We start from the raw sequence: 24,369 nt of genomic DNA, 5'->3' as shown, positions 1-24,369 counted from the left end.
AGTCCAGTACAGTCTACAAGATTCTTTTGCATTTATCTGCTTTGACTTGAATGATTATATTAACTCATGTCACTGAGCTGTAAATTGGTAAGAGTGTTGAAATATTAATATAATCCAGGTTATGTTCTGTCAGGACATATAAAATGTTCAGAGCACAATATTTTATACCCAAGAGACTAAAATTTCTTATAGAGGTTCTCCAATAAATGAACACATTTGCATGAGTTTTACATACCTTGCAATGTAGGAAATCATTCCAGAATACTATGACATGAAGCTATAAACCTGGCATCATATATTAGTGGTTATTTTAAGTTTTTAAAATGCACTTGACTTGGAATTTAGTTGCCAAGGTAATTTAGCTGAATGAAAGATATGAAAATGTTTGATTCTGTTAGAAATGTATGATATACATTTTAGTGTTGCTCTGATTTGCTGTGTAGTCCATCTCTAAGTAATACCTCAACAAAAAAAAAAACATTTAAAGAAAGTGATGTCAGGATTTAGCTTGGACTTTTTTCCGGTGCCATGTGTATTTTGTTTACGTCTCGTGTTAACGTGTCTGCCATGCCCATGTCTAATTCTTTCCCGCCTGAGAACACCTGTTCCTCATGTGTCTAATTGTCTCCCTGTTTATTTCCTTGTCTTTGTTTCGTCTTTGTGTTTCTTTGGGGGTTTTTTCCCAGTGTTTCCCAGTTTGTTTGTTTTTTTGTGTATGTTTTTGTGAAATCATGTTTTTTAGCTCTCCCCACGTTTGAGTCTGAATTTTGTCCACGAAGACACCTCTGTTTTACCTTATATTATATCTTTTTCTAAACTTCTAAATATACCTTATGTATGTAAAGGACATTCTTAGTTATATAGTTTATAACTATTAAATATAAAATGAATAAAAAGTTCAAATGTGCTGGGGTGTGTTTGATCTTTTCCCATCCTTGCAGGGAGCTACACTATCCACATCTGCTTCAAGGGTCACACAGGTCAATGGAGCCGCCATTGTGGCTTTTATTTACTCCCACAGTTAAAAACAGCACATATACAGCACCCTCTTAACTGATGTATGCAAAATGTGCCTCAAATTAGCAGCATGATGGATCTATTGATGGGCCATTCAGCCCTGCCTACTCATCTATGTCAGCCTCTCAGTTACCTCCCTCCCCTTTCTCTCCCTGCTGTTACATGCTCTCTCTCTCTCTCTCTCTCTCTCTCTCTCTCTCTCTCTCTCTCTCTCTCTCTCTCTCTCTCTCTCTCTCTCTCTCTCTCAGCTTTCCATTCCTTCTCTTCTGGACCCAGGCAGTCTAGTCTGAACACCTTGCTCTGAATAGAAAATGAGGGGTTAGACACATACATGCACCTCTAGAACCTGTTGGATGTTCAGACACATGTCTCATTTGCGGTGTGTTACAAGACTGTGTCATGCTCAATTACCCAGTGCCAGAGTCTCCAGAGAGCCACTAGGGAAAAGTCGTTACTACATTCAGCGGTGCCCGTGCTTTGGATTACATTAGTGGTTTTTGCATATGTTAATGTTATTATATAATGAAAGCAAAGCTTATTTGGTATTTTCTTGCATTGACAAGTAACCAAGGGCTGTCAGTTCATCCCATCAAACTTTAAAATAGGAGCAGGTGATATTTCCTTGAATTCAGTTATTCACCCATTCACCAAATTTTACAGAAACAGAGATGAGAGCAATTGCAAAAAAAAAAAAAGGACTACTGCACAAGTAGCAGTATGCTGAGAAGAGCGAGACTGCGCTTAGGCTCATAAATAGCGCAGCACATCCGCTGCTGCTAATTGACTCACACAGGCATTAGCTGGATTAAGTTAGAGCCCAAAGTTCATTAAGCAGATAAATGCATCTCTTAGCCTGCTAAAGAGCTTCTGCACTAACTCAACCCACTGAAAATAGCACTTAACCTCAATGGGGCACAACTGGGAAAGAAACCAATGCTGAGTTTAATACTCTGTGGAAATGTAAACTATTATGTTTCACAGTTGCAGTATAATGAATAAGAGTTACCTTGTTGAATCTCCACATAAAATGATGTATATTATAGAAAAACACTCATACTTTATCATACCTATATGCAAACATTCATATGAGATTAAGTGAAACTGTAAACCGGTAAATCAGATTCATTTTCATTTTGAACATGTATAACATTCTTTTGAAAGAACTGACAGATTGAAGAAGAAGCATTCTAATCCACAAACCTTTGTTATATTCATCGCATTGAGTAGGGGTGAATTGTCTTTTAGCTATGGATAGCACAACAGTGGGAGCTCAGAAAGTGGTGGGGAGTGCTTTCATTGTGCCACTTAGACGACAAATTACCCAGACAATGGACCTCTAAAGTTGGCAGCTAATTCAATCGCTACTGTTGACTCCAGGCATTCGCTATGTTTGTCCCCAGTCGGAAATACTCCAAACTTCATCTGGGCGCAGTCAAACAAAATGAAAGGTAATATTCTTTATCTGCACTGGATAGCTTCAGATGAACTGCTCCAATATGAGTGTAAATAAGATTTAGTGATTCCATACTTCAGTTGGCCTCAACTCAGAGTGATTTGGATCAATATTGTCTGCCAGCCCAGCAGTGTTCGAGAGGGCCTCTATGTCTCACAATAAGAAGGCATGAGGGTTGTATTCAAATTTCGACAGTGTCAAATTAATTCCAGTGTTATTTGGAAATTCAATTAGAAGGGAACCCTGTCTCCCACCTCCTTTTTGTGAGTAAGAAAGTGTCTAACATCCCGATGTGACAGATTACAGTGCTCAGAGTGCATATCAAGCTGAAGTGTTGAGCCTTGCTAATCTTCCCTCTAATTCTCAATTACTGTAAAATGAAGCCATAAATCACAGGGACAGCCAGATCGATTGAAACATTGTTTTTGGAGTGATTGGCAGTCTCCCCAAAGGTTACTCTTTAAGTTGGATTAAGGTTACCAGTCTCAGAGGGCTGGAAGCAGCTTTGGAGGGGGGGTTGAATCGGAGAGTGGGATGCGTGGCAGCTCTGGTGGGTGGGGGTCGAACTCAATCTATATTATTCAAGAATCCCAGTCCTTTAGGGGATACAGCAGAGGGACAGCACCAATTTTTAGCCCATCAGCCATCCAATTTTTCTCCTTTTCATACCTGCTGTAGTAAATGAGAAACAAATTAAATTTCTCCCTACTATCTCCACAGAAACCATTTAAATCCTTTTTGGAAACTAAATTGTCCCCAGATAAATCGCCCCTGGTTCTATGAAAATATACTATGGTGGTGCAACTGAAATAAATTTGTGTCACTCCAGATATGCCACTGCCTGTAATGCCATTCATTGGGGACTTGCAGAAAGGCTGGAGAGGGGAAATAAAGGTAGAGCACTTTTGGTGAAGAACAAAAGGAGGAAGAAAGACCTGCTCTGCATGCTTGCTCCCTCCTCTTTTTCCTGCCCACCTCCCACTCACAGTGTTATTAATTTTGAACTAGAGTCTTCACATTCATGAGGCTGAGATTGAAATGCAAATGAGGAAGAGGGAGTGAGCAGTCAGCAGTGGCCCTGACCACACGGCCAGTGTCACACTTGCACACAATACACACTCCAGCAGTTATCATTCACACAGATTAAGAGTGCAGAACATCAATCACTACATCAGGCAAACAATGAATAAAATGGCCCAGCAAAGCCGATGGAAAATCCCTGACAGAGTGGAGTGGTGCACAGGACCATTGCTGAGAGGTGTTTCCTGATTGCTACACAGGAGAGCATAGTTAGGCAGCTGGCTTGTCTGGGAGAGATGTTTAGACTCAGAAAATCTATATGTTTTACTGTGGGACTCTCACTGATGACTCAGAGCTGTATTATGTGAGTGGTCATTGGTGTATAGGTCATTGTGGATATAATCAGATATACCAAGAATGTATTATGAAATGAGAGTCAATGAACAAGTGCTGTATTGGCACTTTAACAGTTCTATTTTTTCTGCAAATACTATGAAGTCGCTGAATATTGCTTGGTTACTTTATGTTGAACTTTCTAGTTTGCAAAATGTTGTACAGGACATTATCACTGACAGTTATTCTACATAATATGCTACTTTGCTGTTGGACCAGACTGGATAAAAAAGCATTTGACATTAATAAATATAACTGGGTAGTCTGGGAGTTCAACCATTTATTGAAGCTTTATGGACTGTGACGGTGAATATTTAAGGATTATTTGTTAGGACTGGAGGATGTATGACAGCTTGCACTGATGCATGAAGACTTATCACTGATGAAAACCTGAATATCCTGTATATGAAGCCTCAGTGATATCTTACTTTATTCATTTTTTAAATTACTCTGTATGAGTTACCATGTCACCTCAGCTTCACATCTAACCCAATCAGTTGGATCACTTATGTCATCAGGTTGATAACAACTGGTGAAATCTCATTTTCTTGTGAACCACCATCGCACAGAATTATTACTGACTTAATTTCCCTTTTTCTTTGTATGGCTCTCATATTCTACATTGTTCTAAACAAAAAGATTTTTTTGGTTTTGTCTCTCTGTGTACATTTAAATAACGTACACAGCATTTATGATCAAATTTCCTGTATGAGCCAAGAAATAAACTATGATAAAAGCTTATAGGAGATGAGTACCTCAGGGGAATTCATGAAACAAAAATACTCAAAAATTGACACTCTGAGGTTACAAATACATTTTTATTTATAGCGCTTGTAAAATGATGGTTTAGATGTGTTTAGATGTGTTTGTGTTGAAATCTAATTTTATTTGTGTTCCAGCCATAATCCAAATAGTACAATAAACATTGGGGTAAATGTTTAATATCATCAAAGTACCACATCTGTCAGCCAAAAACAGTAATCTGAGTGCTAGAGTGGGCCCAGTGCCCCCAAACTGGACAGTTATAAAATGTTATAAACTCAGTAAATCTCAGATTCTGCTTCAGTACAGAATTTGCATTAGCAGCATGGATTCAATGACCAATCTGCTTTGTATTGACACTCCTGGCCGCTGCTTGTAGTGTATTGGTGTTGGGATTGTTTTCTCAGTGTTTTTTCTTGGTGCTTGTTGGGCCTTGTTTGAATACCACAGTCTTGTCTGAGTATTACTGTTGCTCATCATGTGCATTTATTTTGGGCCACAATTCACCCAACTTATAATGGCTAATTCTGGCACAAGCCCAAGTCAACTTACAGTAATGTGCTACCATGAACATGACAAAGAGGGTAGTACATATCACTACCTATATATACAGTAAGTCCCCACTTATCTTTGGGATGTGTTAGAATCTGAGACTCACAGTATGAATGCACAGTTGACAAATGTAATATAATGACATATTATTATGATATAATCATGTCAATATAGACCACAATTACAAGGGATCATTTCCAATAGATTGTAAAATCCATGTCATAACGAATTGCTGATGCTCGGGGAGCAAATAGGTATCCTACCCATCATTAATATGATGTTCCTCATAAAATGGCTGGTCTGTGTATATCAGAAGCACAAATGTGTTCCATACAGTACCTGTTTGAATAAAATCAATATGGCTATATCCGGGACATGAAAAACACAGGCAGTGATATCCTAGATGTACGTTGTTGTTTTTTTTTTTTGTTTTTTATCAGGCACCAAACAATTGAGCATGGAGCACAGAGAGACATGCTGCATACTGACATTTGTGTCTCAATTTATCAAGTTGCCACCTGACTGCATCGCCCTCATACAACTATGTGCTTTCACTTGAGCCTTAACAAAAAGTCTTACACACTTTTTTACATGCTCTTGTGCAGGCAAATCCACTGAAATAAAATATATTCATATGCCACATTTCTCCAGCTAGGCCCATCATTAAAGCTGCTGGGTAAATTTCAGCGTCTGTTTTAGGGACCTCTGCTTTCCCTGTGTCATTTTTTAATTGACAGTCAATTTTTTAACTCGGCTATAAACATCATTCTGTTCAATCAGTGCTAGTATAGATCAAATAGCAGTGGGCTGCTACAGATGCCTTCAACCCCAACTTGTCTCACTGCTTTCATATGGTTTAACACTGTGGCATGCTTTTTTTAGCAGGAGATGGCTGTCACTGTATTTTGTCAGCAAAGCATAATATTTCTTCATCCTGGCACTCAACGGGAACAACATGAAAATACTGTGGTGCATACGTTGGTTGTAAATCACCCAAAGCAGTGTAGTGGCAGCAGGTAGAGAGAGCTGTGTGCTGTCATGTTTCCCCTGTGGAAAACAGATTGGACATAAGCTATCATGCTTTAATCAGAGTCCAATATAATATACACCCCCCTGTGCAAAAACACTGTGCCAGCCAATGAAATAAAGAGAGAACATGCAAAAAAAACACCTTGCTTTGTCAGCAGTTATTGCTTTGTTGGGCATCTAAAAGGGAGCCTTTAAATATGTTCATACTGTATATATGCATTACTGAAATCACCAGTAGTTGACCCGTTCTTTTGATATTCTGTATGTGAGACAATCATTTTCTTGTTGGCAACACATTTCACAGCCAGTGATTAAAGACAGTTTTTTTCATTTCTTCATTTTGTCTTTTTATTCTTCATGTGAGGCAATCAAGCAGCAGTAGATGTCTTACATTGCTGTGGTTCCTGGTTATGAGTATTAATACCATCCAGATGAAAATGTATTTGTACCATTTAAGGACCAGACATATAAATGACTGCCTCAGTATTGAATTGTTTTAAGGATGGGGAATAATTTTGACTGAGCCAAAGTTCTCGTTTTTATCCTTGAAACCTTTATATAAACACATGGCAGTGGCCACATATTTAATGCTCATTAGTACTTGGTGTCCAAAATGGGCAAGTAACTGTTGTGGTACAGCTGAGAGAACTGCGTATGAGATTCTATAGCCTCCTCTGTGGCTTTCACCCATATAATTTTGGGTACGACTCCAAATCTAATAACTTTCCATCTCACATTAGGGACCATCTGCCTTAAGCAATAAGCCTCACATAGTCAGCACCATGCTTCCCTGTAGATGCTCTGAGCCCTTACACCACTCAGCCTTTTTGGGGGGACAGATGTTCCCACTGCCCCAAAATAAAAAAAAAATCGAGTTAAAGCTTTCTGCTAGAGGATTTGCACTGTTTTGCTGCAGTTGATTAGTGTTAACCAAATAAGCAAGACATTACTGACAGCAAGCTGCATGGAGCAGGGCAGCTCTTGAGACAGGGGCAGATGGCCTTGCTTGAGCTTCTGTAATGCTGTAAGACTTGTTCAGGAGTCGGCGGTATTGATTTCATTTCTGCTCTTAGATACAACTACCATATCTACATGTGTCGGCACTGATATGGGTGGCAAGAAATCCAATAGTAGGGTCTAAAATGGAAGCGGGTGCATTGATGGGTGTTAAGGCTGTCGATCCCATCTGTTTCCTGAAAGAAGCCTCCTCTACATTGAGGGAAAAACTCTGCTCTGGGAGGAACTGTATCTGAGACTACAATTGTAACCCCACATACAGTACAATAAAACCTCGCTCCATTATCATTAATTAGAAAGGCAATGATTTGGGATTGGGTTTTAGTCTTAAAATAGAGAGCTGTAGATGAAGATGCCCTCAGGTGAATATAGACGAGAACAGCAGGGTCAGAGTCGTTTGATATTCTGTCGCTGAAGCGGTCACACAGAGTAATGAATAACATTTATCTTTATATACAGCAAGCACTGAGTCAATGTAATACTGACTGTAATTACGCAGCAGTTATTACATGAGAGTTGTGGCATGAGGTCTCAATGAACATATCCATCAGCTGATCATATTGATCGAATACTGTATTCTGTCACCTTTGATAAATAATTTGCAAGAAACTGTGGCATGCAAGGGTCTTGGAGTACAGTTATAGCTATCAAAATAACTCATCATACACTTGACACATTTATCTTTTGTTACCTAATATTGGAAGTAGTGTATCTTGTGTAGTGGGTTATTAGTGTGTATGTTTGATAAATGTTCCATCTGTGACTGCTGTGGTCCCAGGGACAGCACGCTAGCACTGATGTACTTATTAATAATAAATTGTCTGTGCAGAATGTGAGAATTCTTCCTCCCTTTACAGTTATTGTGTAAACAAAAGACTGTTTGTGGTATCCATCTTAATAGAAGACATTTTATTCAATAAAGATAACTTGGTGGAGAAAAATGAGATCTCTTAACTCTCTCACCCTCTCTTGCCCTCGCTCCTTCTCCGTTTATCCTGTGACGTTTCCTGTTTCTGTCAGACTGCCCTAGGTGCTGTGTCACAGTGGAGCACAACCTATGGCAGAGAATCTCAGAGCTAATGAACATGTCCTCATAGCACTTTATTCCCCCTGTGCAGATATACAGACAAGTCAGATGTAAAGTTTTAAATCTAGCTCCATTAAGAGCAAAATGAGCTGCAGGAAAGTCATGACCATAACAAACAATTGGAAAATGTGATGGATGAATGAAGGAAGCCAACCATCTTATCCAGTCATCCAGGCTTCATCTCAGAAGCCTACAAATTATATAGAAATAATTTTTTTGCAGTAATATAAGTGTGAAACTATATGTAGAGGATTGCAAAAATAAATTTTACCCATGGCTTTATTCATTTTTTTGACCAGTGTGGCCAAATTGTGGCTTGTCATGTTGAGGGTATAAATTTCCTTCACCTGGTGTTTTGTAAAAATATGGTGATTAAGTTTGTACACTGCGGTCAGAAGAGAGCAGTAAATTACCCTTGTAACAAAGTTAACATTCATTTAGATAGAAGTGCTTGTCCACATGTAACAACGATAACCTTTTAGTAGATTTAGAAAACAAATTTGACACCCATTAAAATAAGGAATGAGTTGGTCCCCTTCCAAAGGAACTAAAAGAAACTACTTGGAAGAGGTAGAGCCATTAATACCCCATGTTGCTCTTTTATGGCAACCCAGTAGGGGCCCTCAAGCAGCTCAAACTAAAACTAGAATGACATAACAAATTACTCTGCAAAACATGAGGATACAATGGCTTATGGTTACTCACTACCTCTATGAATAGTATATGGAACCTCAATGGATGCAATTGACTTAATTTAATAAATGCAACAGAATCCTTTAAATGAGCTGTGTAAACACTTGGTAAAGATTGATAAAGATTGTTCTGAGGAAAACAGATTATCTGAGTTATGTAGAAAGTCTTCTATAAAACATTAGTCTAATACCAAATATTTCCACAACAAAACACACACACACTCACACACTTTTTAAATAGTAACACAAAGCTGTGATTTAATAAGTCTCTTTTCTGAGACCATTTAAGTTATATTGCCCACAAACAGTGACTTCTGTCATCTGGAGGAGCTATTGAGTAAAAAGTAAAATATTTTTACAAGTTGAAGTGTTAAAGTGACAAGTCTGTCAGAGAAAGTAGTTTGTCTTCCGCAGTTCAGTGAAAATATTATGAGAACTCAAAAGCGAAGATGAGAGGGGAGTGATGGACAGTTCTGACATTCAGGGGCACTTAGGCAATTATTAACAGTTTATGCCAGTCACCACACTTGACACAACCCAAACAGAATAGGTGTAATTTTACATTACACACCAGCAGGCATGGGTCACTTTTAGAAAATGTTGTGAAGTGCATTTCTGCATGTATTTGGTGAGCAAATGTTCATACTGATGCTGCATCTATATATATATATATATATATATATATATATGTAGTATATTCAGTATCATTGTTGGAGAAATTGCATATTAAACACAGTCCAGAATAAACAAAATCAGAAAACTCAAACACGCAAATAACTCAAAACTATAGCCAGATCTTGCAAAGAACTTAAAATCATTTGAATATAAATACAGTAAATGAGGAAGTACTCGCAGGCTTTTTTGTATTGGGATATATATACAATATATTTTGCATATACACCATATATATATATGCAAAAAGCCTGTGAGAAAACAGCTTTGAATTGCAGCTGTTCATTGACTCTGTGATCAGAGTGGTGAAATGGCATGCAGGTGTGGTGCAAGACCATAGACGTCTCTCACAGCAGATGGACATCGGCCTGTCAACAGCAGTTCCCAAGGAACACGGGATGAATTAAGAGAGGTCAGCCTCTGTAAAATCTTTACCATGCTGTTCATGTCATCCAGTGGAGACCTCAGCTTTGTTTTGCTAACTGTCCAACAATTTTGATGCACCCCTGACAGCACATTTCTTCCATGTAGACTGAAAGGTAATTGATGAAAATTGCTCATTGCTTCACAGTCTTGCCATTTAAAATCAAATGCTTAGACTCGGGTGCGTTCTCCACTCTACTATGTAGGGTAATTGTCCTCCAGATTGCCCAAAGGGGCTCCACAAAAGCTCTAAGTATCCACATTCCTGTATAGGTTAATCTGAATTGAGTGTGGTTTTCAGAGAAAATCAAAACATCCTGATTTCCTGACAGGGCTGGTTTGGCATAAAAGCCTCCCCCAATTTCAAGGCAGCTCATCTGCATTCTGATGAGTGTTACCAATAATTTGTTTCAGACAGACTCCAGATAGGTCCACACATAACTGTCAGGCATACTTTTAAAGCTATCCTCTGATGAGACATCGCTGAGCAAGCATGGTCTACAGACCAACAGTCACTGATATATCTAACGGGTTTAATATGTTCTGGAGAAATATCAGGAGACTTTGTGGTTGCTGGTTTACTTGGGTATTTTTTGTTACAGATTAAATGAATAGGTTTAATCGGTAAGGTAATTACAAGAAAAAAGGGTCTTTGTAATTAGAGACTAATGACAAGCTTTCTGCACACTCTTGCCAAACAGCTGTTTTGGAAAGGTAGGACTTCAGCCTTTCATTGTGTATATTCCAACATATGAAAGTAATTTAGCTGCACTTAAGTGTCTACAAACAATTAGGGCAAAATGTAAAGATGTCATTATGTACAACTTCTGAAACCTTTTTTTTCCTTCCTTCCTTGTGGGCCAGCAGAACAATTATTAACAATCTTCATCTGCTAGGTACACCTCATGAATTTTACATTGCCTCCAATCATTACCATAACTAGACTATCAAAGATATCTGAAGCCTTCAATATTCTTTTCCTGACATTTTCTTTTAGATCTTTTTTCAAGCATCTGACCTTTGTCATCAATTAAATATTCACTGGAATATGTTGCTCCTTCTCTTCAGTGTGATTTCATCTGTACACTTATAAATGCATATGTGTGTTGAGGACAGTGAGTGGATTTTGTAAAAGCATTTTTTCATTTTGTATTGGCACTGTTCACTGTTATCCATAGCACTTTACTAATTCTCCCTCATCCTGACTGAACACACCATAGCCAAACAAAACAACACCGTATGGACTGTCCATATGATACAATAAGAAAGGCTTTCACATAACACTTGAATGTGTGTGTGTGTGTGTGTGTGTGTGTGTGTGTGTGTGTGTGTGTGTGTGTGTGTGTGTGTGTGTGTGTGTGTGTGTGTGTGTGTGTGTGTGTGTGTGTGTTTTTAGGGGCTGTGTTAGCAGTTGGCTTGCTGGGTTTTATTCATTAGGCTTGGGGGTTTGACGGACATCTCTGATATGGCAGCATAATTAGCATCTTCCGGCGTGCTCTTCCCCTTGCTCTGTTCTTTAGCATGCTGATGTCCTGTGATGCCCAGAAACAAGCATGAAATCTATGTTATCATTTAGAAACTGGCAGCCAGTATTAACAGACTGTAATTATGTATTTCCAGGGACACGATCAGTGGTAAGAACAAAGTATGCTAGAAAACACTGGGAAGACTATTGGGTTGTTTTGTACAAAATGTCCATCACACACTAGGCAAGCCTGATGCTTTCTCCCCTCTCATTCTTTTTATTTTTTTTTCTCTCCCTTAGTGTCTTGTTATTTTTACTATCTTTCCAGGAAAATGACTTGCTTATTAATTTCGCCAGTAATGTTTTGTCAAAGTGTTTACTAGGCTGTATGCAATGTGCATGTTATCTCATTCAAGAGTCTGGAAAGGCTGGACATTTATTTTTTGCACTCACAATCCTTGCGACAATTATCCAGGAGACTATTTCTTTGTGTGTAAGCCTAGAAGGGTGTACAAATGATTTCTATGCTGATATAACTGCGTTAGGGCTCTTTTCTTCCTGCTGAACAGTTTGGTGGAATTCATATGAAGCCGGTTGTAGACAGGGAGTGAACTCCCACACAGCCGCTACTGCCATTACCCTCATTATTGCATTACACCTAGCCAACCTCGATACATTTGTATCACCATGCTGTACTAATTCAAAGATAACACATGCCATCCATCATCCTGGTTGTTGATGTAAAAAATTTACACACCCCTGTAAAAATGGCAGTTTCCTGTGATGTAAAAAACTGAAAGTAACATAAATAATGCCAGAGCTTTTTCTACCCTCATGTGAAACCACAATATATAAGAATTAAGTGAAACACTATCAGAAACCTTTTAGAGGAGAATAAATGATCTTACAATAAGCTAATTAGTGACTGAATAACTGTGCACACCCCTACATTAACACATTGTTTAAGCACCTTTTTGATTTTTCTTACACTACTCAGTAATTTGGGTAAGAGTCTATCAACATGGCATCTTGACTTAATAATATTTTCCCACTCTAGATCCATCAAATTGTAAGGGCATCTCCTGTGCACAGCACACTTCAGGTCACCCCACAGATTTTCATTTGTATTCAGGTCCTTGCTCTGGCTCTGTCATTCAGAAACATTGATCTTCTTTTGGTTAAGCCATTCCTTCTTGATTTGAATGTACAGTATGCTTTGTCATGCTGAAATGTAAAATTTCTTTTTATCTTTATCAATTAGTAAATGCCTGAAGGTTACACACAAAAATCAATTGGTATTTGTAGCTACTCAAGTCAAATCAAGAATCTTTTATTGATATTTCAACCAAACATAGCTGGCGCAGTACATATAGTAGTGAAATGAAACAATGGACCAAAGGGCTACATAAAACAACACATAGCTACATAATCTAAGTCAGAGCTACATAGAACAACACAGAGCTAAAGAATGAAAGTAAGTTGTCCTAGCCACACAAAGTGCAACATGTGCAACCTAGTGCAAACAGTGCAAGACGAGAGACATTGCAGACAGAAACACTACAGAAAAAAAACACAAGGTAGTGTGACCAGTGTGCATTTGGTATGTGGTACAAAACATAGGCTTGTAAACACAGGTATATACACTTCTGTGAATGTGCATGTGTGTGTGTGTGTGTGTGTGTGTGTGTGTGTGTGTGTGTGTGTGTGTGTGTGTGTGTGTGTGTGTGCGTGTGCGTGTGCGTGTGCGTGTGCATGTGTGTGTGTTTTCGTTTGGTAACAGTTCAGTATTGGGTGTTGAGAAGCCTGATGGCTTGAGGGAAGAAACTGTTGCACAATCTGGTTGTGAAGGCCCGAATGCTACAGTACCTTTTCCCAGACGGCAGGAGGCTGATGAGTGTGTGTGAGGGGTGTGTTGGGTCATCCACAACGCTGTTCATGATTCCCTCGACTTTAATAAAAGCCCCAGAAGAAACACAGCACTAAAGCATGATGCTACCACCATTGTGATGCATTGTGTGTGTATATGCAATGTGTTATTTTGCTGTTGATGTCACTGAGCTGCTTCATTTTCTCTGTTTGCAAATCATTTCTATTCCTCTCCTGACTGAATCGGTTCGCTAAGTGAGATACCATGCATGCTTTCTAACCTCTTTGTCGATCAGCAGTTGGATGAAACCATTAAGTAAATTCTACAGAAACAGCTGATCTTTATTTGGAGTTAATACAGTAAACAGAATAACATCATTGGTGACAGCTGTATGATAAATACTTTTCAAAATGTGGTTGAATGTGAATGGTTCATTTGGAACAGAGCCCCATCTCCAGTTATAAAAGGATGTGCACAGGATTTATCCAGGTTTAAAATGTTTTTGATTGTTTTTCATTTAATTTTTATATACGTTGTAATTTCATAATGAGGGTGGAAAAAGTTCTGACACGATTCATCTTGTGTTTTATATCAGTTGTATTTGTTTGTAATAACCGCTCATTTTAAAGCATTAGAACGTAGAGATGGAAAACTGGAAATTGTATGATGTATAATAGACTATGAGGAATAGTTCTGTATTAGAGCTGGGACTGTGATTTATCTATGATATCTGCCCTTTTGTTAATCTAGTACGATCTTTCATTATGCTTAAGGCTTTGTTAGGAAAGAGTGATTGTACATTTAAATTGGCAATCACGACTTCCAAAAACTCTGTTTTAGAACCAAGACATGATTATGTTGCCTGAAGCTGTTGAATTTTGATTAGGATGAGGTCTATATTATACCATGTGATTCTAATTATTTACTGCCATGATGAGCTTCAGATGAACTTCAGCATGAATTATAAGAATTTATGTAGATCGGTGACAGAGGATCTCAATTTTGAATCCAACGAATTTACTAACATTCCAAATCCTGCCACATGTATTCAAAAGTCCAAATATAAACACATCCTTGCTATTAAATTAAACAAGATCAATAATATAGATTTACACGACTGCTCTTGTATTACATTACTGAGCAATTGCTCTGATGTGAACCAGTGAGCGAGGATCACATAGGCATAACCAGAGCACAGTAATTTGTTGATTATGAAATGATGATTATGCTGATTGCCATTCAGTAGACTTAAAATAAACTGCCTCTATCCTTCTTCAAATTCCTTATTTTTAAAAAACACATTACTTAGTCTTATCCTATAGATGTGGAAATGGTGACAACAGAATGATGCTGTAATTGCAGGAGACTCCAAGTGCTTGCTGATTGCACAGGAAATGATATTATTGCTTAGGCTTAACTGGAATCAGCTCCTTGTGTTTAATTAATCCACACATACAAAGACACGTCTGTAAAAGTTTCACAGAACCTCAATTTGAATATAATCGTTGAGTTTTCTTCAAACATGTGGAAAATTCTACTGTTCATTAGCAGAAGTAAGTAAACTCATCCAATGTCAGACCCAATTTAAGGCATATAAAATATCACAGTATTTTATATTGTGGTTTAAAGAATATAAAAGTTGTTTATAATGAGTAACTGTTCTGTGATCCACAGTAAACCCCAACAGCTGGCTTAATTTCCACTACAAACATTTTCTGAATTCTAGAGTTTGTGTTCCATGTGGTCCAAATTTTGTACAAGTCTTTGAGCATCCATGTAGTAGAGCACGCATTTTTGCCTAACATCATTACAGAAAGCAAAGCAATTTATGTCCTGTATAAAAAAAATCTCATAACTTTTGCCTTGAACTTAAACCACTGTACCGTAGATTTAATGTTATAGTAATTGTTGTTTTTTTGTTTTGTTTTGTTTTGTTTTTTTTTGGGGGGGGGGCCTGTTAATGTGTTTGATTTTGTCTGTAAGTCCTTATGTTTTCTTGAATCAGCTCTTTTTGTTTAGTTTCCTCATTGATCAGCAGTGACCAGCAGTGCTTTCCAAGTCAGCGCTTCATGCTTTTCCATGTTGTTCGCTGATTAGGATAGAGTAACTCTTCTTTTCTGTGTGCTTTTTTCTCTCTTATTTCCTCTCTCTTCTTTGGAGCAATTTGTTGAGAAAACGTTACTCTGACTCTTTCAACATGACTTATATAACACTCTTTTTCCAGCACACCAATAGTTTTAAAAACAGTGCACTTGTCCAGTGGACAAACATCCAACAGCACACAATGATCAAAAAGCGTTCCTGCAAAATGCAGAAAAGGAGAGATAAACTTCTATATCATTTAACTTAAAATCAAATGCTCCAGAAAGAACATAATGCAATACTGAGTGGATTTTGTGAAAGCATGCTCGTTTTTTCTTTTTGCACTGGCAGCATGGCAAGATCTGCTGTTATCCACACTACTAATTCTCCCACTTTCCAGACGGAAAGCAGTGTAGTTGTTGCCAAAGGAAACAACACTGTATGCACTGTCCATATGATACAATAAGAAAAGCTTTTACATAACACTTACTTACTGGCTGATAATTGTCTGACTTCATGACACCATCTGTCCAGAAAATTACACTACAGATCTCAGGCAGTATCATAGAGGCTTCTGCAAACAAGAGATATTTCACAAGCTCTGGCCTCCACAGGGATCTCAAAAATCAACTGATTAGCTGGCCATAGGGATCTATTCTCACATAAGTTTTTTCAAAATATTTGTGTCTTGTAGCAAGCAGTGCAGCACAGTAGCCACTGCTTTTCCAAACCCCTTGTTTCCTACTCCCCCACTCAAACATTCTTTGAGGGAATGGTTTATTTCACACAGGATGAATAAAAGACGTAACAATCTTTGCACTGATCTTAGGAACATCTGAGAAGACAAGCGTGTTACAAGGAGACGTGTTACAAGGAGACGTGTTACAAGCTTACTTAGTCTATGGCCTAAAGTGCACTGTGATATCTTGAGGCTACCGGCAGTGTATGTCCCCTGCAGAAAGAGGGAGACCTTTTCACCTTTGAGTTTAGCATGGAATGCAGTCCGGTAATAAAAAATGGTGTGCTGACAAAAAAGCTCAAGTTAAAAAATCTCTGTCATTCCAAGTTAGAATTTAGTATATTGTTATCCATAATGCACAATAAATTAAACTGACGTACTTTAAAAATCTCAATACAAAGTTCTTTCATCACTAAATTTACTTAAATAATAAAGCAGCCAACTTTGTATATAAATGTAAATAGGAATTGTTTAATGACTGCTAAAAAAAATGCACACGCCATCGGTGAAAATCCGACGTGACTGCAGTTTAATGCAGAAAAGCATCAACATCGCAAGTATTTCATTTAAAACAATAGATCCTCTTACTATCCTGCTAAGCACTTATACTGTTCATAAGGTAATTGCTTACATTAAAAGAAGGCAGATCACCATTAAACATTCGTCTTTTGTTCCGACATGTATTACTTTTCACTTTGTACTAAAGATTTTGTCATGTTATTTGTGTGTGTCAATACTGTGTAATTACTAAGCTCTTCAGTCATTTTGACATTTTAACTTTCCAGTGTCAGGTCCAGGATATGTTAAATAATCCATCTGCCTGTTCAAGGCTCTAAAATATGGTAGGCAATTGCATCTTATATAGAGCAAGAAAAATGGAGAATATAATATTTTTAACAAATAATCTCGGCTATTTTATTGTCAGTACTACATCAGATATGCCATGTTATTTTGGCCGAGCGTGATATTTATTGGGTAACCAATGATAAATTACAGGATGCATTGAAGGGTTTTTAAAGATGTTAGACATGCAAACGGATATTTCCTTCTAAGGGTTTTATCAATGAGCTCTTGTATTAACGCTGGATGTGATGCCAAATACTGTTACCAGTGATGACTGCTTGACTTAACAAGCACAACTCAATTTTGCACCAGACAATTCCCAGCAACCCATTCTGAGTAATCTGGTCCAGGCTGCGCTATTCAAATTACAATTGAATTCATCTTTCATAGCTTCATCTAATATAGGTGTTTCTTTAGTCAAATCATCCTCTCTTAATGGGTTCATCAATATAATATTTCAAGCCCTCAGGGGATGGAGCGTAAAATAAGCTAACAGGAGAGATCTGTTTTCATAAACTTGTAGCAGATTATGTACCTATGACATTTATTAGCTTTACAAGGAGCCTGTAAAAGCCAGGAAGTCTGTTATCACACACACACACACACACACACACACACACACACACACACACACACACACACACACACACACACACACACACACACACACACACACACACACACACACACACACACACACACACACACACACACACACACACACACACACTAAAGCTCATTTTCTGTATCTGCACATGATAGGGTTGAGCAAAATGCTCAGAGCTAAAATTTATTATGCATTGGGAAGGCTCTTTATCTCATCCCAGTGGGTCTCGAGACATCGATATCCTCCAACTTCACCAACTCACTCACGACGTAATAGACTTCATTCTTCAAACATTATAGGTTCTGCTATTGTTTGTTTTATTACCAGTCAAAAACAAAGGTGATAAAATATGCAGAGGGGAAGCTGAATTCACATTATCACTCTAAAAAAAAAAAAAACAGATCTTTATTACAGTGTAAAATCATGTTTTCAGAGAGGTATGTACAGTAGAACAGATCACATAGCCACATGGAATCATTAATATTACACACACATATTGCAAAAAGGTTTTGTAGAAATATTTATTCTGTATTGTTGAGTTTGCCACTGTTAGGCCTTGAACTATTTGCAATTGCAAGAACTACACCTAAGTGAGCTGAGGCCAAACCAGCAGGATATTTTTTGCGGATATTGATTAACGGTCAGCAATTGTAAAACATTTGGGAAATAGAGAAATGGGCTGTAATCAGAAAAGGTAACATTCCCTCTGGCTATTTATAGACTCTTGTGTCCTTTGCCGTCAGAAAGGTTGCTGCAGGAGTGTTTGTGTCAGCTATAGTAAAGAGACTATCACTGGTTCCACTAGATTCACCAGAGCTCTGCTTCTATTATTCACTTACAAGCTAAAGGTCAAGATTTCACTTGACTTCCAGTACACTCGTGCTCATGTTCTAGGGACGACTTTATCCCAGCATTGTTACCTATATTATTCCAAAATTTGCTATTACACGAATACACACAAGGAACATTAATGATATAAATTAATCTTTTCAGTAATAATATTATCTATGACGAAAGTCAAACTATTTAAAATGCTAACAGTGTTTGTTTGATGTTTTCTCCTGTGTACAAACAAAATTTGGTGTTTGGTGAAAAGGGCCAACTTAGAGCAAAATAAACAGCTAGAGCAGTTGATCTCATTAGAGATTATGTGAAAGCGTTCCTTCAAATGAAATCATTTTTCTCGATGGTGCCCCTAGCTAACTGTGATTAATTGTGTGTGTATTGGTTTGGTTTATTGCATTATTCTCTTATGACCCTTATCAATAATGCAGTGACATTATTGGCCCATGTATTTTCTATAGAAAGTCCAGGTTGACATAAACGGTTATTAAAATTTTTTACTTATGCTTTTTTTTCTAAACACGTTTTATGTTATTCCATTTTGACCTCTGAATTAATTTTTAAGCAGAGGTTCAGTACTCTGCTAAGACACCAACCAGTGATATGCTGATTTTGGAAAACAGTTCTAGAGAAAAAGGTCACAGGTTGTAAGGATAGTTTCTCAAAATCTGCATTTTTTTGGAAAATAAATAAATAAATAAATAAATAAATAAATAAATAAATAAATAATGAACATTTTCTGATTCCCTGACAGGGAAAACCAATGAATAATTTAAAAGTGTAAAGATATTATTTGCAAGATATTTCATTTTACAAAACACTGAAACCCAGCTATTATCAGAATAAGAGAACACATCAATAGACTACACACATCAATTCAGTAAACACAAGTAAAGTTTTTCAAATGATTATAGTGAAATCTGTCCCGACAAGTTTTATGTTACTGTAATCGTTATGGCATATCCATGTTTTATGCAAAAGTAACTCTGTATACACTATACAGTGTATAAACCTGGAACTGTAAAGGTGTGGATAGAATATTTTTCACATTGAAATCGTAAGCAGTAGACCAGAGCTCCTGTGGTTATGCCCTGTGGTAAGCCCCTTAGAAATCCAATAATGTTTTTATTTGTGTAATTAAACAATCAGATTTACTTTATACATGTGACATCTGGCAAATTTCATTTGTACACACAGCAGCTGTAGCTTTAACTGTAATTAGTTAGATTTCTTTTTAAACATACAGTTTGGTTCTATTGAAATGAAATAGATATTGTCAATATTTCACACACAGCAAAGTTTTTATTTACACTGAAATATATTTGACCTCAGTCAGGAAATTGCAGACAGTTATTTTCCCCTGAAATGCTCCTTGTTTGTTGGAGCAAAACGATTATGTTAGCATGGCTTCCAGCAATGTTGCTCTATGTAAATTACAGCACCAGGCTGCTTCCTTTTACATTTATAGTCACACTTTGTCTGTTCTGTATATATAGCTCCTTCTGCTGAATACTATATATGACCTATAGCTGGTGTATGGTTAGACTGCATTATTATAAACTTAAGATAATAGTTTATAATTATATAAACTTTATTAAGAACACCATACCAGTACTGATTAGGAATTGGCTTTGCTCTCAGAACAGCCTAAATCCTTCATGGCATGGGTTCAAAAAGGTGTTGAAAAGACTTTGCTTGAGATTCTGGTTCATGTTGGCAAGACTGTATAGTGTTATTGCTGCACATTCATGCTCCAAATCTCAATTTATTATTAATGAATTTATTGTCACAGTTATAGAACCAGTTTGAGATTATGTGAACTTCAAGACTTAAGTGTATTATCATACTGGTAGCCAATATATGGTTAAATTGTAGCCATACAGCAATTCACATGGTCTGCAATAATCCTCTTATAGGCTATAACATTTAAAAGATGGATGGTCAGTATTTTGGAAGAAGTCATTCCTCTCACCATTACACCAGCAACAGCAGCAGAGGTTGATCCAAGGCAAACCAGGTCCAGGGTTTCATACTGTTGATGGCAAGTTCTGATGCTACCATTTGCAAATTTCAGCAGTTTCAGGGAGCCTGTGTCCACTATAGCCACTGATTCATCTGCCTCAATGCATCCTGAGGTGCTTTTCTACACACCACAGTTGTAAATATTAGTTATTTGAGTTACTGTAGCCTTTCTGTCAGCTTTAAGCAATCTTCCCATTCGACCTTGACCTCGCTCATCATCAGGGCATTTCTGTCCAATCACTACTCGCATGATGGGGTTTTTTTATGTCATTTTGTGTAAACTCCAGAGACAGATGCCTGTTAAAATCCCAGATCAGCAGTTTCTGAAACAATAAATGCAACCTGAGAATTTTTTTTTCTCATCCATAGAGTTAATAAAGAACTAATAAACTGTTTCAACTATAAAACTTTTCACTCCAGTATAACAGAAAAACATTAATTCTGTTATCCGGAGATCTTGATTTCAAATCCCATCACAGCTGTCTGTGACCAGGAGTCCATGAGTGCAAATCTGACCTCTGGGAGTAGACTGTTTTGGGCAGTAGCCTGTTGTGGGTGTCTGTGAGTTCATGTGGGCAGAAAAGAGTGGATAGCACTTCAGTGTGTTACTGTGCTTTGTGACAGAGCATGAGGTTGAAAACATGTGGTTGGCTGGATTCACCTGTCTTGACAGAAGCATGCAATAGACTTAGTCTGGTAGCTGTTGTATGAGAGAGAAGACCTATATGGTGGGTCTGAATTGTGTAAGAATAAATTAGGAAAAATAAATAACTAATGAACTAACTGAATAACTGAATAAATAAATTAAAACTAAACTCCCTGATTCAATTTTCTATGTTTCTAATTGATGTTACATATCCTATGCTACATATACCCAATATTTGTTGTGTATAATGGTAAATTGTTTAAAACTAACATGGAACCTTTGATTTGCTGGTGCATCAGATATGACCTCTACAAGATTCCCATTTCATATGGAAGTTTATAACTCTATGGTATATGGCAAAAATAAAAATATTTTTCTTTTTTAAATGAAACAATCACTATCAGTATTTATGGATATCACTAAATTAAAGCAGTCATTATTTGTAGAATAGTACTATTTACATTACAAAAATGTGATTTTTTTTTTCCCGGTGAAAATAAAAACCTTTTTCACGATAACATTTTTGAGAAATGTTGGATTTATATTAACCAAACACAATTGAAAATAGTTGATTCAGCTTCGTTGTTCCTTAATTTCTCAGACTCTAAGGCTGAACGATTTTTTTATTTTATTTTATTTCATTTTATTTTATTTCTTTGTTTATTTGTTTGTTTGTTTGTTTTAAATGCCTCAAATACTCATACCTTATCTGTGGTGATATTCTTAAAATGTTCCTAATAATAAGTTCATTATCTCATTCATTACAACATCTTTAATTAAACAGTGTTAAACAGCAAGGTTTATTGACTACACTACTGCACCACATGTGAATTAATCAAGTTAATTAATACTAATTAGAGTCATAGTCCCATTTCTTCCAGGTAGCTCTTCCATCCAATCATAATTTATGTTGATTGTACATGGAGCTACTGTATCATTTGTTATTTGTAAATACTGTCTCTGAGTTTTTCATGTGAAACATACCTTTAATTTGTAATTCAGTTGTTTGACTATCAACTTGTATGGCTTTTCTCCAGACTTGGGCTGGTTGAAGTCAATATGTAATCACCTAGAAGCTGTTTATTACTTCTCTGATAGCAAAGGCTTTTAGGAAACACTTGTGAATGACACATGTTTAATATAATAACATTTTATTTTTCACTAAAAGTCATCATTATTGGGAACATTATGCTGGATAATACCCTCACTTTTATATATGATAGTAATATTGTGGCATAATGTGTCTTTAACAAAGGGAATGTTATTATTGAACTTGATTCCAGATTATTAGCAACCAAAGCCAGCAGTCTGGTTTATACACTACATTTTGACTACATACTGAAAATCCTACAAGAGTATAAAAAATATATTATATAGACAGATTGGCCTTGAGGACATAAACAAAAGCAGGTTGCTTCCAAAGGCCTCAACTCCTAAATCTGATCCTTCAGGCTAACACGATTCATGTGGTAAACACAAATAATCAGAGAGTATCTTTCTATGACTATTCCCTAACTGTGAAACAAAACTGCTTGTAAATAGTATGAATGGCTAACCACAGAGAAAACCATTTTGGTTGACATCCAGAGTGAAACTCTTCTTTATACAAAATTTCATTCTTATGAGTTTTATGCAGCTCAGAGATAACTGCCTCTGCTGGGAAAAGGGAAAGTTGCTTAGGAACACTTCTGACACTTTGTTGAACATTTGCTGTTTTCAGTGTTGAATGATGAAAGTTTTACATACTGTTACACGAACTGTACATTAACACGTTTCAGCACCACAAAATATTATGCATAAACTTATACACTTAACTTCACCCATTTCCATGCTTTTGTGTAAACTTTCTGATTGTGACAAATCTTAAAGTTCAACTTTTCAAGGAGACAAACTCACATGGCACCTTTACATGGTAACATTAAATCAGACTCTATGCAAAATAAACAGATTTATGTATATACAGATTAAATTAGTTTAGAAGATACATTTCTTATTAACAATGTACATTAAATACACTAACCTTTCAGCTGCCCTTTTTAAGCTATTTCATTTATTACATATTAAGTGAAGTGAAGGTAGACTATAAGATACAAGATGTTTTCAATAAAGGAAGTTTAATGCATAAACATCCTGGCTAGACTGCGTGAATTCTTGAAAAAGAAGCTTGAGGAAATCTGACAGAAGAGCTCCTGTTCAGAGTTATTGTAATTACACATGCTTCCCCCTCCTCTTAGAGTTCCAGAAAATCATCAGAAATTAGATGCAGACACTGCAGGAAAGTTAGTCGTTCCTAGTATAGTATGAATACTAAACTTTTATGATAGCGATAGATTCAGGTGGATCGTTCTCGGTAAGTGTAAAAGAGTTGGTGTTAGATTTGTGAAGATATCATTCCTAGTGAAAACAGCACAGGATCAGAAACTGGTTCTGCATGTTTTATACTTCTGCACAATATTAATAATAACATGTATTTCTTTTTATTTATTAACCCTTAAATCAACTAAATGCCCTTGAAATGTATAACTTAAAATGACGAGAAGGCTTGAATAGGTTTAAAATGTTTGACAAAATATTTCTAGGGAAAAAAATATACTTGAGTAAATGACAAAATTAATTTCATAGACAAACACTGACCTTTTCTAAAAAAGATTCAGAATTCCTTCTTCTGAATTCTTCATTTTTTGTCTGATTTCAAAGACAGTTTAAATAAAGTATAGTTTAATTGAACATATAAATCAGGTAGTTCAAAAGAACTGTTCACAATACCTTTTTCTTAAATTTAGGTACAAAAGTCTATGCAAAATAATAAATGCAGCACTGTATGTAGTGTGTAGTGTTTGTAGTGTGTATACATTTAGTGTATAAAAATGTAGTGTTTAAACTTCAGCCACTCATCAGGATTTATAGTTCTAGCTGGTAAAGATGGGGTAATGAGCCTGGATCTTCTTGTTAGTGTTTAAATGACATGGAAATTTAAAACTTGCAGATGTGACATGAAAAATGAATAGGAAATGCACTAAAGGTGCTGAAAAATTACTGCAATGTTGTTATCACGTGTTGTCATTACAGAACAAAGCACAAGTGTTCATTGTATTGACAACAAAAGTTTTTACTCACAAAACATTGACATTTAGCGTT

This window comes from Tachysurus fulvidraco, chromosome 6 (genome assembly GCF_022655615.1).
Source record: "Tachysurus fulvidraco isolate hzauxx_2018 chromosome 6, HZAU_PFXX_2.0, whole genome shotgun sequence".
Lineage (NCBI taxonomy): Eukaryota > Metazoa > Chordata > Actinopteri > Siluriformes > Bagridae > Tachysurus > Tachysurus fulvidraco.
The sequence above is the reverse complement of the archived record's forward strand: the minus strand, read 5'-3'. Positions refer to the sequence as shown.